Below are 16,185 nucleotides of genomic sequence, written 5' to 3' on the forward strand. Positions count from 1 at the left end.
GCAGCGTCCTGACTGCAAGGCAAGCAGTCCAAGACAAGCAGAGACACAACCCAGAGCCAGGCCTCGAACGTGACAGCAAAACACTTCTAAGTGCCAAGATAAGCGTGCAGAACTTTCCAGAAACCAAAAACCAACCGAGCTCACCAAAACAATGAAAGAGATCCTCCACTGACTTCTGTAAAAACACTGTATACTAAAGAAATTAACTGAACGCCATATATTAAAAAAACACCTGTTTAGTTGTTTATTTTTAGAAGAGATTATCTGAGTAACTTTTTTTTTTTCAGAGCCTGCAATAAAACGATGCCTTTAACATCTCTGTCCTTTCATTCTGCCAGGCCAAGAAATCTGCAAACTTGCAAGATTGTGGTCCTACAGTCCTGTTTCCTGCAAGCATCAAGAAGCACTTTCACACAATTTTGGATTTACATCAACCGGAATCAAAGAACAAGTTCGTTTTCCTTTTACAACAATTTTTGTGTGACTGGTCAGTGAATAAAACTAACAAGTACGACGGTTTAGTTTGCCCTTATCTAATCTTTCAGTCAAATATGCTGCCCATTACTATAGATGAAACATGATGTTCAAGGTAATCTGGATTAAAAAGGCAAAATATTGAAAAATGCCTTTGATCCAAACAAGTCTCAATGACTTAAAGTTGGGAGGGGTGACCCTGGGGTAAGACTGAGAGTCAAGTCTGAAGATGAACCTTGGGGAAGTCACTGTAGCTAATACAACACTTTGCATTACGCAAACGACATGAGTAACTACTGACGGTGCTAGAGCTCAATAAGAAATAATATAGAGTCATTAAGAAGCAATAGCAGAGGTTTGGTCCCTGACATGAGCAGCTTGTTTTGAAACTAACTTGCATTTATTGAAGCAACTGCCCCTGCTTCTCACAGCTGGCTATGAAACTAATTGCAATGTATCCCTAAACTTGTCTGTAAGGTCCTCAAATGAGGAAAGGACAGCCGAGCGCTGAATGAGTACCAGCCCCAGCCAGATCTGCAAAGGCAAGAAAGGGAAACAAACTCCCAGAGCAATGCCTGTTGGGGCTTCACTCTGCTTGTTCTCTCAACATCCACGTTTCTTCTCCCTCTTCTCCATCCTGCCCATGGGAAAAACGACGAGCCCAGCACAATGGGGAGAGCTGCTGGGAGGGGACCTGCTGCTGGCACTTCCCTCCACCCTGCCTGCTGCCCCTCTGCACCCTTCTGGGGATGCCCTGGGGAGCTGCCCTCTGGTGCCCACCCCAGCCACCAGGAAGTGAACACTGCGCACCTCTACCAGCCTTCAGCTGCGCCCCACCCAACCGAAGCCACAAACTCTCCTGGAGTAACGGTAACAGCTTCAACTACAATTAGTCCTACATTCTTGATTAAATGTAATGTCTTTTTAAATCACTTATGTATTCCCACTTTTTTTCCTGAACAGCTCAGCGATGACACTGCCTATTGTGCAATGCAATGTTGTCTCTTTGCTGCCCCAACCTCTCCCACCTACCTTTCTGCATCTCCTCTCTGTCTCTGTTTCAGGATGTAAGGAGGTTTTTGCCAGCACAGTGTCAAGCACAGGGAACCCAGTTAGCTTCTTCTAAGAAATCCAGATGCTACTACAATGTATATAATAACACAAAAACGTACAGCAAATGGAACTAGAGGCTTGCATTCCCTCATTCCAATTCCAAATTTCAACCTTCATTACAGAAATAATTTCAAAGGAGACAGAAAGCTGGAAACACAGGAGATCTCAGCCTTAGTATCTGTTAACGACTGGTTGGTCCCTGCATGATCCTAGCTATAAAATCGAAGCCCTGCCAATGGGAACACTTCCAAGGGCTCCAAGTGGGCCTGCTTATGTGTGCATAGACACCAGGATTAGTTAAAGGAAGCTGCCCTTCCAAAACCTCCCAAACACTCAGAAAAATTAGCATCTAGAGCACAGTACTGAAGGACCTCATAGCCTTGCTATACTATGGCATGATGATCTCACAAAAGTGTTTCTAAGGATATCTTTCTGGAGGCTGGTCTCTTAATTATGACCACGAGAACCAACACCCCTCAAAGAGGCATTTTGTCATCTCTGTTAAGTAATGAGGAAAAAGAGCTACAGCAAGAATTCTCAACTCCTGGTCTACTCCTCTCCCCACAAGTGCTTGTTTCCTTCATTTGTTGGCCCATCATGTCAAAATGCGGGAAGCTAAGTCAACGAGGGGGCTGAAAATGGTCAAGCCATGTATGCTGCTTGGGTATTTGCAACGAAAACATTGACCAGTCCAAAAAACACATGTCCTTAAAGTAGCATCAGCTAAATTATATGTATACATATGACTTTTACTCCACTTCAGCCAAAGGCTATGATTTTCTTTCCCACAAATCCTCCCTGGAGAGTGTGATGGAGACTCCCCACCACCGAACTCATCGGTACAACTGCGAAGAGGTCAGGAGGGTGCAAGATTGCATCCTCTCAGTTGTGCAAATCTTCACCAAGCAAGTCATTGCTGGCCCTGTGCATGTTATCTTAGCCGTATACTGGGAAAACTCCACTGGGAAAGGCCCCAGGACCAGTGATTAGCCGACAGCCCCCTGCTTGAGAAAGCTTCAAGTGAGTGCACCAGCAGACAGCCCACAAGCTCAGCTAGTTTTCCCCACTGACATCTTTGTAACTTTTCCTTCACCTTCTCCCCACCTCCACCCATCAAAATGCTTCCAAAATTAAGCAGAGACAGGACACATGATCATTCCCATCTACAGCTCAGACGTAACCAGTGTCAGCCTGCACGTCACAGCCTCTAGTTAATGCTGGAATTTTCTTTGCATGCAAATGATTAGCCTGTATGCTAGCTGTCGTGAAATGTGTTTTTCCTTCTATGTACACAGGGCTTTAGAGCATTCAATTTTGAATGATTTCTGGCTATATATTCATGAGCAAGGAATTCTCCTCTAAGCCACAGTAATATATAATACATAAAAGTGCAAGTAAACATAGCCATGAAGGACCTGTTTCAGCCCCTGAACGCAGGGAGATAGCTCTTCTGTTGCAATGTTTTTTCCTTTTTGCAAACATACAGAGCACATAAAGGTTCTCAGATCTGCACATTTACTCGCTAGAAGTCTGGGGATACAACATTTTGTATAATCTAGCATGAACATCAAAGCTGCTGTTAGACACCCAGACAGCGTCCATGTTTTGAATGACTCGTGTCTTATATTTTCCCTTCTCTCCTCATTATTACAGCACAGTGAAAGCCAGAAAAGCTTGCAACAGACACAAATAAATAGTAATGTTCTCAATTAAAGGGGAGGAACATGTGCATGATGGTAAAATGTGTTTTTTTTTCCCCTTCCAGTAAAAAGTAATTCTGTACTCTGTCTTCTAATCAGCATCTCTTGTCTCTCCGTCAGAGAAAAAGCATGTAGAACAACTCTCCATGACTGCTGCATCTACAACAAGCTCTAGTGCACAGGAAGAAACCCCATACAAGAGATGTGCTCTAGCATGCACAACACCCCACACACAAGCTGGAGTTTGCCACAGTAATACATTGGCCAAGGTTTTCATGACCAGCACATCGTGACTTCATCTTCTTCACTGGTAACAGCTCCAGACCAAAGTCAAAGCACACTCTTATCAAGTCCCAGTTCTGGAGCCACGCTTCAGTCCCACCCTGTTTCACTTATCTGCCCTTGTTTATGGGTTTTGAAATCTGTCAGAAGGGTACAGAACTTCTCATTAGGTTTTACACAAGCATAATTTAAACAGACAGTCCCTTGACTACAGCGTGCCTGAGACTGCCTCACTTGAGGGAGGTTAGCTATTCTGTAGCAAGAGCCAGCCTCCAGGAGCCCAAATTGCTGTGTCTGCTGCTGGCTGGGACTGCAGAGATCTCAACCAGGTAAAACCTGAGGCACAAGGATGCTCACAGGTCCCATGGATGCATGGTCCAAACTCCACCAAGGCCAAAACTGCACTTGTGGGCACTAGGGACATTCAAAGAATCAGATGACATTTCCACCCCAAACACCATCTGACACCAATCTGTGTTTAAGCATAGGGGTGCTTAAACAATGGATTTTACTGTGGAGCCTGAGCAGATTCCCCTAGAAATACAGCAAAAAACACCCAGACCTTGGGCAACCCATCTCTTTTCTGTATTAAAATAGAATAAGAGGAACCAGAAATGGGGAACACGTCATTGTGTGCAAGCATCTACACATACAAAGAGATCTAGGAAACAGCATCAACGAAATATTATTTTATACAGCCACATTTTTTATTTGAAAGTGTGTTTGCAATGCAGTTAACCTTGTCATGCTATCAAGCCTTGAACTTTTCACTCAGCACCCCTGCTCCTCCCTGGAAGACTAGGAGTTGGAAAAGTCCCACTTCAGTAGGAAGTACAATTTGAGATGCTATCTTTTTTATTTTTTTAAAGAGCATTTTAATATCTGCTAGTAATGATCTACTTCATGAATGTAATGCCCACTCAGTTCCCACCAAGTTGAAAACGTTTACAAGACAGAAAAAGATTACTGAACACTATTTTCTTACTGATCAGCACAATGCTATTTGGCACAAGCACCTCTGTAAATATTTGTCCAACACTGGGTAAATTTGCAGTGTATGATGGCCCTCCAACCTGTACTTCTCTCTGTCAGGTTAGAAGGCTCACAGTCGAGCACTGGAGCTCAGCTTTGGCAGAAATACAACACGATGGAGGCAGACCTCAGTGTCACTGCTGTCTTTCCCTTATGATCTGTTCCTTTTTGGTTCGTTCAACGTTCCCCTTCACAAGCAAAAAGAAGATTAATTTTGAGGGGGAGTGATTATAAGGTTATTCCTGGCTGTTGTGTAACAAAGGGAGTTTGTGCAGTGCATTACACTGGGCCAGCCTTTGGCACAGGGAAGCCAGAGGGCGAGAAGGGAACTGTACCCACCTCCCCGTGAGCACGCAGAGGAGAAGGGCAGATCCAGCCTCACCAAGCTGGAGGCAATGTCTCCTCTGCTGTGTGCCAGGAGGTCCGATGGACTCGGTTCACAGCGACACTGGCAGCCTGCCACGGTATTTTGTTCACATGTGCTTGTGATCATGGGCTTGGAGCTGTAATTACAGTCTCAGATTTCACAATACTACCAGCCCAGGAGATATTTATGGATCTGATATGTAGGATCTATCGGCATCGTGCAGTTTCACACATATTCAAGAAAACTCCCCACTCACAAAGAGGGTCAGCAAGTCTGTCGCAGTTTCTTTAAACTACACATTCAAGCAATACACTTCACTGGCTCACACTACTAAAAGGCACTGCAATGTCTGGACCAGGCAGATTATAGGCACAGGACTCCTATGACAGATATTATCACCAGTATACTAATGAACGGGGAACCAGGTTAAGTATTAGTGCTGCTTGTTCTGCTGTAAAGCGACTTGCTGCTTTCCATAGCTGTATTTTAAACTGAAGATGTTAATAAGGTCAAGTACATACTTTCCCCCTCCAAGAGGAGAGAAAGGTCAGATAGCCACTTCCACATTGCGTATTTGTTTTTACAAAGCTTATGAAGCATTTGGAGAATAGTGCAATCCAAGAACCTAGCTAAAGAGGAACAACTCCATATCGCTGGCTATTTATATTATTAACTTCTGCTCCGAAGCACACCACTGCACAGACAAAATCACCAAAATGTCACCATATGCAGGAAAGAAGAGTGCCTGTCAGTGAGGAGCGCACAGGATACAGTACGACATGGGGAACAGAAACAAGCAAGTCGCCAAATGCTGTTCCTACACGAAGCGTAGGGAGGTTTCCATGGCCTTATATAAGCCAACAGCGCCGTGTGTTAAATACCCCCACCAGACAGTAAGAAGCCTGGCAGAAAAGGAGTCTGATTCTCATCATACTGCCTTGGCTCTGGAATAGCTCCAGCTTCTTCTGAAGGAATACTTCCCACTTTACCACAGCTCTAGATGCTCTGCAAACACATTCTCCCTAATCCATAACGTAAAGCATTGCTTTCAGTATCATCACTACAGCCATCCCCTTTCCAGAGTGCTGTATTTTTTCCAATGCTCACTGTGAGAAGGGCTTCAGCCACTTTCATGCTGTGACAACAACCCATACACCCACTCACATTTTCAGGCGTGGACAAGCCCTAAACAGGAGGGGAATCAGGCCAATGCATTTGTTTTGGGAAATATTTAAGGACGGGGTTTTGAAACTTCTGTTTCCAGCAAAATTGCTATTCCAGACCCTGTGCTTGCCCTTAACAAAGACCCCTTGCCCTTCAGGCTGAGGGCAGCAAAACAGATCACGTTACTGTGCCTGCTCACAGCCAGCTCTAAAGCGGCACCAGGGTATTTCAGTCACAGCCTCTCTCTCTGCTCAAATGTACTTCTTAAAAGCATTCGCTGTTTTTACAGAGGATAGGAAGTCACCCTGTAATGTTTCCTTAACTATCGCCATCCTAAATATTTTACTACTTACAGTACTCTCTACAAGGCGCATATTTGGTATTGCCATATGAAGTTAGGAAGCAGAGTGCCTTTTTATTACAGAAAATACAGAGCCTTATAATAAGCCTGAGTGAAATATCTTCATTACCGAAGCAGCTTTGTACTGGGAAAGCCTACCACTGGAAAAGAGAAAGCAGTACAAACACACCAATAAAGGCTATTTTCTCTTTAGTGCAAAAGAAAAAGAAACAGAAAAACTAATGCATACTAGAAAACAAATCTATTGCATATTTAGTATGTGTTTACCTAAACTACATAACCCTAGACCCTGAACAGTTTAGACCTGTACATTAAAATACAGATAAGTGTATTATTCCCTTCATGACAGCAGCCGTACCATACTGTGACATAAGGAACAGCTTTAAACCAGGAGGAAACCTGAATTTTAAACTCAGGCTCCCTCCAACCTAATCTGATGTGTCTTCAGCATGAAGTGAGTTCTTGTATTTAAGTTACAGCCGATATGACACAGTATGCCATCTTAGCAACTGCTTCCCACACAGCTACATGCCCTAATACTGCAGCATTTTCAACCTGCTTGTACAGATATTCCTTTAAAAGTTACACTGTCAGAAGTAATTTCACCCTTCTGGGAAGTACTTCATGTCTATTTCATTTTCTGTGCCTTTAATCGTCCAGACTCCAAGATTGCCTTTTTGCCTCAGTCCTATGCACCACACAGTTCAGTTTTAGCCAAACCACAAATAATATTTATTCTAGCTCTTCAATCATTCTATTCCTTACCTTTGCTGCTAACTAGACCTTTTCTGTTTTCTTCTGTTCTAAGCAAATGTCGGTTTTCTGTTCCTTCATTATTTTTGTTAAGGAAAAAAAGAGGCAGAAAGCTATATTCCAACATACCTTGAAAGCAGAGTAGTCTTCACTCCCAGCTGTTTGACTTTTCAATAGCTTCACTCACACTTCAGTGCTCCCAAGAATCATAATGTCACAACCACTGTAGCTTGCAATCAGAGGCAGAGGCAGATCTCCCTCGCACACCCTTCCTCCTCTCCGTCTATCTGACAGCTGTGCACTTTTTAGGACTGCAGCAGGACTTGCCTCCCGGTCCCTTTGCCACTCTGATAAATAATCCCCTCCCTGCTATTAAGAGCATGCTGCCATTATATCTTAAAAGCACGCCACAGCTTGCATGCAGTAGCTGTGGGAAAGCTGCATTTATTTATACAGGAAGCTTGAGCACAGCACTTCCTACTTCCCATCCGAGGCTCAATTCAGCTGCAGGTGATTGCTTACACCCTGTCACGTTCCTGCCAGTGCATACCCTGTGTTCTTACTTGGATACCCGTGCTGCTTTTAACTCCCATCTGAGCCCCGACAAGATAAAAGTAAAGGAGATAAAGCATCAGAGGTGAGACCCCACTTGCCATTTAACCTGCTTCAGGATAGCAGTTTGTGCAGCAGCCGACCTACCGGCAGACGATGTCTGCAGCGCTGCTCCTTCTGCTTATCTCCAGACGTGAAAAACGTGGTCTAAAAGCAAAGTGATTTCTTCACGAGCAAAAATCCAAACTCCCAAGCAGCGGTGTAATTTCAAGTACCGAGTGCTTGTGCTCAGCTCACTGTGGCAATGCTACATTTCGACTCTAAGCTGAGCTTGTGTGCAAGAGGGGTGGGAAATTCTGCAATTCTCTTCCCTAATCCTGCAGGTGTGATTCACGCCCGCGAAGAAGCAGGAGAAGGTATGGTGGTGCCACATGACACCAAATGCTCAGGAACTTTTCCTGCTGTAGGAAACGTACCACACCCGCAGATATGAAGGACAGATACATCCGAGTGCAGCGGGTGCAGAAAAACAGGGGGAGAAACAAGCACAGATGCTAATCTCTAATTTTATTTTTATGATGAAATAAATTTACTTTGTACTTCATGCAATTATTGCTGGCATTTTGCCTTCGGTACTTTACTGGGAGGACTGAGGTACAGGCATTTCTTCAGGAGTTTACAGAAGCTCAGAACTGAGCTTTTATATATTTTCAGACAATTATACTGCATCAGGTGAATTTAAGGAAAAGGCAGGAAGCTCATGGCACTTTAATTCAGCTTACTGGCACCTCTATGATGCAGCTTTATTTAACAGCACATACTATTTTCCCCTTGAAATAAGCACAAATTTTACCAGTCTATTTGACATTGCTATAATTTTGTACCTGTGCAGGGAGAGAATAGTATCTGGGAAAAATACAGCTGTCCCAATATATGGAATCATGTTGATCCCTACAGGATTCATCAGTAGGATTAGGCAACCTAGAGCCATCTCACCCACACCGCCACTTGAGCTAGCAGAGCACTCCTTGCCAGTAGCGGACCTTTATCCTCGGCAGCAACCAATCCTAGGCAGTACTTAAGAAGCACTTGGGGTTCAGAGCTACTTTTTAGGCTGCAGAGCAGTGGTGAAAATTCTGAATTCTGTGTCTAAGTTCACAATTAGAAAAGGAGAGCCCTTCAGTGGTTAGGTTTTTATACCCCACCTTCTGTTCCAGTAGGAAATATTTAAAGCCTCCACCACTTTTCCACTACCTCCCTTCTCTTCTCCCTCCCACCCTCCGTTCCAGTTCCTTTTCCTGCAGCTTCTACCTTTGCTACTCTGCCTCCATCACCCAGGTACTTGTTAGGCAACAGATGAAGCGCAGCAGGAAAAACCTCCCTGCTCAGCTCCTGCGCCCAGCACCGCAGCAGTTCAACAGCAGAAGGACAGTCAGCTCAAGGAGGAGAGTGGTGCTACAGGGAGGATGAAGGAAGTCACTCAAGCTGGTGTGGGGAAAATGGTAGGGTGGGAGGTCCAGAAGTAGAGCAGGGAAGCGGACAGTAACAGCATCTGGTTGGTACTTACTCCTTGCTGGCACAATAAAACTGAACCAGGCTTCACTGCAATAGTCTCCACCAGTCAGGAGAAACAACTGCAAATAAAAGCTAATCATCTTTTCAGATTTATGATTAATCCTGCTCATATCTAGGGGAGCTGTTCTTCTGAATTAAGAAAACTAGATTAGTCTATTAAAATGCGGATAAATTCTGGAAACTTCAGCTGCAAACATCGCATGGTATCTTTATCCAGTTTCCTACTGTGTATCTCTCTGCATGGAAGTTAGAATGTGACTGTGGAAACGTGCAAAACTGCTTACAGCATTTAGTTTCCCCAAAACATCACAGAATTAGTGAGAAACATCATGAATGTTTCTTAAGACATTTCATTTTCTGGAAAATGTTAAGATGATCTTATTCCAAGCATTCCACTCCAAGCGTAGCAAAACCTAGACTGTGATCCCCATATTTATATGCAGGACAATCACTTACTGATGCTGGGTGGGCAGCTGGCTGTTCCCCTGGTCCCGCCTTCAGTTCTGTGTCTGCCCCTGCCTCTGTGCCTATCCAGGACTGCTGCAGCAACGCGGAGCTGAAGGTGACGTGGCACCGTGCCAGAGCTATAAGGACTTGGGATGATCAATACCGATGATTCTTTCCCTCGCTGTCACCAAAGGTCCTGAGCTGGACTGTTATGAGCTCTGCTATCAAAATGATTTCTCCTCCAGCTGCACCTCGAGCCCAGGTACTTCAGAGTTTTATAGAAGCACATTTTCTTGGCAAGCTAATTTTGTGAAGTGTTATGAGTCGTGCTAAAATTGCTATCCAGCTGAAATCCCTGAATCTCTTAACCCAGATTGATTGATTTCCTTTCAGAGCCAACAAATAAATAAAAAACACAAGTAGGGAATGTCACACAATGCCAGTCACGGCAGAAACTAAGCCCTCCCTATTTGCTGTCTTCTTCAATAACAGTAATACAAAGCACAAAACAGAGAGGGTCCGGATAAATTTTTGGCTGTTCTTAACTGACACTTTTACAGCTCAAGGGTGGGGGAATCTGCAAGTCTCTGAGGTGGTACATGCCAAAGCACAACATCACAGGGAATTTTCAGTTGAGTTAACAGCCAGAGTAAGAGTAAAGGTTGGCATAGTTAATTACTAACGTTGCTCTGTCATCCCAGCAGCTACTTGAAATACTTACAAAATGACCAAGCCACTCTGGCATTAACTAAAATTACTAATTAATTTATGAGGTAGTTGGGTAAAAAAGTAATAGCATGACTCCTGAAATGCCCTCTCGCATCTCACAAACAGAACACCATTAACAGCAAATGTAAACACCAAGTTAGCGTAAAACTCAGTTTCATTATATTTCTACGTACGGAACCATAATTAGCCTATGATGAAAAAAAAAATTGTCACTACCCTGATTCAGTTTTTCAACTAATAAAAAAGAAATATCCTGAAAAATAATTGCTAGCCATGGGTGTAAAATAAAAACAGGTTTTGTAACAAACTTCCTAAAACCAGAGCGTAACTCTCAGTAAAATGTCTTTATTCATTTCACTTATTGTGCATGCAGATTATCCATTCTCCTATACACAAAAATGTATTTTTATATGCAAGAGAAACAGTTTCACAAGCGGAATAGATACTGATATGTAACATAACCAATGCTGAAAAAAAAAAAGTTTTTTTACACAATGGGTATAAATATATTATCTGAAGTTGACAAGTACGACACCCCTCAGTTCATGGGCTAAGGATAGTTTTCTTCAAGGGCAACTATTTCAACGGAGGATTCCACCCTCAAAAGTCATTTGTGATAGCTTCATGAAGTTAATACTTGAAAAAAAGCATCTCTAATCTAACATATATAGATTTATCACATAAGCAATGACAGAAATTACATGTCAGTGCAAAAACACAGAGCTATGTAATATTTTGTGTGCAGACAAGCTTTTCTCAGAATAGCTGCAAGAAAATCAGGATCGCATCTTTTTCTAAGTAACCCTATTGTTCTACAATTCAGACTCGGTATGCAAGTCACTCTCTGACAAACCAGGCTTGAAATCTTCATTATTCCCTTCAGCTAAAAGATACTAAAACTTTATTATAAGGTATTTTGTGGTGGAGTGAAATAAATCGAGTTAAATTGTTTTGAAAGAATAGTAGGTATAAACCTAAAGAGCTTTTTATTTTACAGTAAAAAAGTGAGTGGGATGGTGCGCTCTCTACTGAACATTCATGATGATGATCTCAAAACACGTGGATTTGTCTCAGACAGACACAGAGAAAGTGGTAAGCTGACTTACAGTCATCCTGCTCTATGAATAAAACAAAATGCAAGTCATTACAACATGCTGGCACAGCCGACCATCTCCAAAGAAAACACAATCACGTCTTCCACAAACATCTGTATTTCTTCTCTACTGATACTTTCTCCTGTGTTTATAATTTGAAATACTTCCTGGGACGTTGGAAATGAGCTGTTAGCATTTGACCCACACAGAACAGTGCTGTATGAAAGAAACACAGCCTCACCAGACGACAGTGAGAAGACAGCCTGCTACCCCAGCAGAACAGCTGTGCTTGGGGTGCTCAGAAATCCTGGTTTATGGGTCAGGGCTGATGGCTTTGACAATACGTTACTGGAGTGCCAGTGCAACTTATCTTCTTGGGACCTGCAAGTATTAAGGGTATGTGTATTTTCCTCCACAGAAGATCCTGCTGATAGCATAGGTCAGTTGGTGATGTTGCCAGGAGTAGGCTTTTTTCGCCAGCAACAGCTCTACATACATTTTTAACTTCTACCAACTGCCTGTTCACTAGGTGCATGAAGAACCAGCCTGTAAAAAGAAAACAGGCCGAGCTGGCACAAGTCTTCCGTAACTAAAATGCTGATGAATTTTCACCAAATGACAAATATCCAGCGCAGGAACAGCCAGCACAACACCCTCAGCCTGGGGCTCATCCCCAGCCACCTCTCCATACTCAGACACGAGGAAGAGACAGGTTACTGTCACCCTTCCCCCTGACCTTCTCCTGGGACAAGAGACATGCCAGTCATAAGCTCACAAAGCAGTGGCGTCCCTCGTCCCCCATGCAGTAAGCACAGCCCCAAACCCTCAGGACGGGAAGAAGAGCTGGCACATCAGTGACGTGATGACAGTACTTCACATGGCAGCAGAGGACGCAGGACACCTCGTGGGCTCGGAGGTGACCTTGAGCAAAGGGGGCCAGCTCCCCAGCTGGACAGCACACGTAGCTTCCCACACACCAGCACCACCTCATGAGCTGCTGGAAAAAAATATCAAACTAAACAGCTTGCCTTGCTCTTGAGCTCAGGTATAACACATGCAGATACGGAGTTGCTCGGTTCTTCTGAGGACCAGGTAACAGGTAAGAATTTATACCTGCAAAAAGAGTAATTCATAAGGTCGTACTGAGAGGACCATATTGCATGCACACAAAGAGGAGACAGTGAAGTTGTCCTCCTGCTCTTTCTTAAAGTAAGCAGGCATTTTCAACAAAAGATTGTATGGGAAAAAGTCAAGGTTTGGTTAAATGAATTTATTTTCTACTAGCTGTGCTCACAGATAGCTTCAGAGCATGGCACAGAATAAATTATGCAGTTGGTTTTAGTTTTTTTTTCCTTTTGACTGTGTGCCCAAAGTGACACAATTTGTTGACTTCTGACCAAGTGTTTTGGTAATGTACCTAGAATTGCAGTGATTCCAGACATTGGAATCACAATTTCTTTAAAAACTGAGAGGGCAAAACCATACCGGCAGCCAACACAGGAAGCTTCCTCTGCAACAGAGGAGGTCACCAACCTGTCCTTGTCATGAGAAAAAAATGTGCATGCTGTTTTCACTTCTCAGTTTCTACTGCTTCTCCTGTCCTGCCTCAAGTTGTTAGCTGCCCTTTTTTGGAAATGTTAAAAGGCAGCTTTATTCCTTTCAACCCAAACCAGTGAAGCGCCTGGTGTGGCTCTATCTCCAGGCTTAAAAGACAACTGGAATTGGAGGGAGTGGGGGGAAGCTTAATAATACATCTCAGCTCAGACCTTGCTGTTCTAACTATACCTTTGGAGTCGGGGACAGGCAGCTCTGAGATGAGATATGATTGAGGCACATCATTTTATGGCTGTCACAGCCCTGTTACAGGGCTTCCACAGACATCCAACAGGCAGGACCAAGGCGTGGAGCTAGTGCATACCCTCGATTCATACCTTTTCTTTAGTGTTCAGGTATGACACTGACGTATCCTTTGATTAATATAGGGTGAGAAATGATTTCCAAGTTGAGAGGAGTTACTCCAGTGGACTGAATATGCAGGGAAATGCTCAGCTGAAACACACCCATACAGGAAAATCAAGAACTTGTCCCTCTTGTCCAGTATCCCTCCTCTTACTCGGCTTCCAGGGAGGGCTGCCCACCCCATTTACCTCCCTCACCACCCCACCGAGCAAGTGGTTAAATTCAACAAGCATAGTGTGAACTCAAAAACAAGCAAACTGCTTACTTGCAGCAAATGACATTAGGATTTTTTTTCAGGTGCCCTGAAATAATTTTGTAGTTTTTAGCTCTATGTTGTTTATTTTTGCATCTGTTCCTTTCAAGTGCCAGATAAATTTATTAAAAATACGTGGTTTTTACCTCGTAATATTAAAAATCTCTTATAAAACTAGGCACATCCTTTTGGGCAGAGAGATTCTCTATGAAAAGAAAGGCAAGCTTTATAAGACAGCAGGGGCTGAAGGGCAGGAGGCATACCAAACCTTTGCTTTTCTAAACACTGCTGAAACCCAAGCAAATAGTGCTTTCTGCTTCACTGCTATCTGCAGTCACTGAAGAACTGACAAGGGAACCCATCTTTTTGTTAAGCATGACCTCTGTGAAAATCTACTGGCTCTGCTCACCTCCCCTGCACTTCTCAGGAAGAAATTTAAACAGAATTTAGGTATATTCTCTAACTTTTCATTTTACACATATGTAGACGTTTCCTGCGACATAACAAGACAAACCAGTCAGGGGCAAGATGTGTTCCCACAGAGAATTACTTTGCACTGTAAGCTATAAGCAAAGCTTTGAAGTGTGAACTCTGAATCTGACTCTAGGAGTTCTGTCCTTCTGCAGCCAGGGCATGTGAATGCAAGGTGGTGAAAACGTGCTCAGTGAACTCTGTCTACTAGTCAATAACTAACTTGTTCTCCTTACATTATCCTTAGGACAACTGTCTCCACGCCTGTATTTGCAGATCCGGAGAAAAGGCAATTTCCCAAGTTACAAGGCAGTCACGGGAGCAGAGACACTGCCTTGTGGAGTAAGAAAAGGAGGACAAGAGTAGAAACAACTGGCCTACTTACATGGAAGAAGCCCTGACAATTCTCTCACTTCCCATTAGTTAGGTCAGCTCCCTCTGTGGGAGGCTGACAGTAAGAAACCTCCAGGTTCTTGAAGTCTGTCAAGGAGATCTGAGAGAACGTGAAATTTAGGGAGAAACAGGGGCCAAAAGGAAACCATTTGACTCCCCTGAATATGAGATTAACATCACGAAAAGGCTGAGGATAACTTTCTCCTGTCCCTCCCTGCTTTTGGTTCACTCAGAGTACATTTGCTATATAGAAAAAAAGCACGTAAAAGGGAAGAAAAATTAAACACTTTCAGGATAATTCTAACAATGCATGAAAACTACACAAAAAAGGAAAAAGTTACTTCAATGGAATATATTTTGGTGTTGTTTTTTTTCTTTCTAAGACCAGCTCTTCCAGCTCTTAAAATAATCTCTCACGTTATTGTCTAACATCATGGCTTTTTGAGCAACTTATATTAAAACCTGGTAAACAGCATTTCCCAGCAGCCTTGCAGTGGCAGACTCCAGACCTGTAGCATCTCCAGCATCCCTTCTGGCGACCATAAACATCTCACCAGTTTCTGGGTATCCCAGGGCACAAGCTGCAGCAGGTTTCAGCTGTGAACGTGGCAGGAGCACCTCACTGGGCTGCCAAGAACTAGAACAAATGTGCTGCTTCCTACTGAGCAAACCTCAGAGAAATTATCCAGCACAGCTTAGGAAGAACCGGGAGGCTCCATCTGAGATGCTTTTGAAATCTGGTCATTATCAGAATATGCCACAGAAACAGTGTATACAGTAATGGATTCTTGCCTTTAGGTTGAAAAAGTATGAAATCATGATGTCATATATAGCACAAACTCTGCACGTGAAAACATAATTTGGTAAGCAGAGGATAGGATAATTGATTTTTACTGTGGTTTTATTCTTGATCATATTGGTTTAAAGAACTGAAGAGTTCTCAGCGGTTTGACTGTTTTGAAGAGTTTCCAGCAGTTTTAGTGTTTGTTTGTTTGTTTTTGTTTTGTTTTTTGTTTTTTGTTTTTTTTGAGGAATAGTCATTTCTCTTTCCCCAAGCAAAATGACAGGAAGCATGAATCAAGACTGTTTAAAAAGTCACATAACAACTTCCTTTGTCCTTATTGATAACATTTTTGTTTTTGTGACCTGAGTGGATATTTGTGTGTGTGTGCTCACTGTGGGAAATCTTTTTCCAGTGACTAATCATTTTGATGCAATATTTTACATAAAGCCAACAGTTGATCTTTTGTGTCATTCCTTCTGGTGTCAATAGGCTTACAAGAGAGGAGGAAACTGAAAAACATGTAGGAAGAATAAATAAAATTAATGTTTTACAGGAAATTAAATGGATGTTCTGCTGCAGTTAATTTCCACAAAACACAGTGGAGTATGGAGTGAATGTACATAGCAATGGTCAAGGAAAACTTCCAAGGATCAGCTTTAGCTCTTTGACTCTCTTTCCAGGA

At 43.0% G+C, this 16,185-nt stretch overlaps 1 protein-coding gene across 2 annotated transcripts in view; it reads right to left on the minus strand.

The window, feature by feature from the left end:
• Positions 1–8,149, minus strand: part of RNF144B (ring finger protein 144B) — a 52,276-nt gene extending 44,127 nt beyond the window's left edge. Inside the window, exon 1 of one of the 2 annotated variants that reach the window (XM_040547940.1) lies at positions 7,946–8,149. The gene's annotated coding sequence lies outside the window, so the exon portion shown is untranslated. Of the gene's footprint in view, positions 1–7,375; positions 7,659–7,945 lie in introns of those variants that run through there. The other variant, XM_040547939.1, reaches the window with a different exon arrangement.
• Between the last annotated feature and the right edge of the window lie 8,036 nt (positions 8,150–16,185).

This window comes from Cygnus olor, chromosome 2 (assembly GCF_009769625.2).
Source record: "Cygnus olor isolate bCygOlo1 chromosome 2, bCygOlo1.pri.v2, whole genome shotgun sequence".
Lineage (NCBI taxonomy): Eukaryota > Metazoa > Chordata > Aves > Anseriformes > Anatidae > Cygnus > Cygnus olor.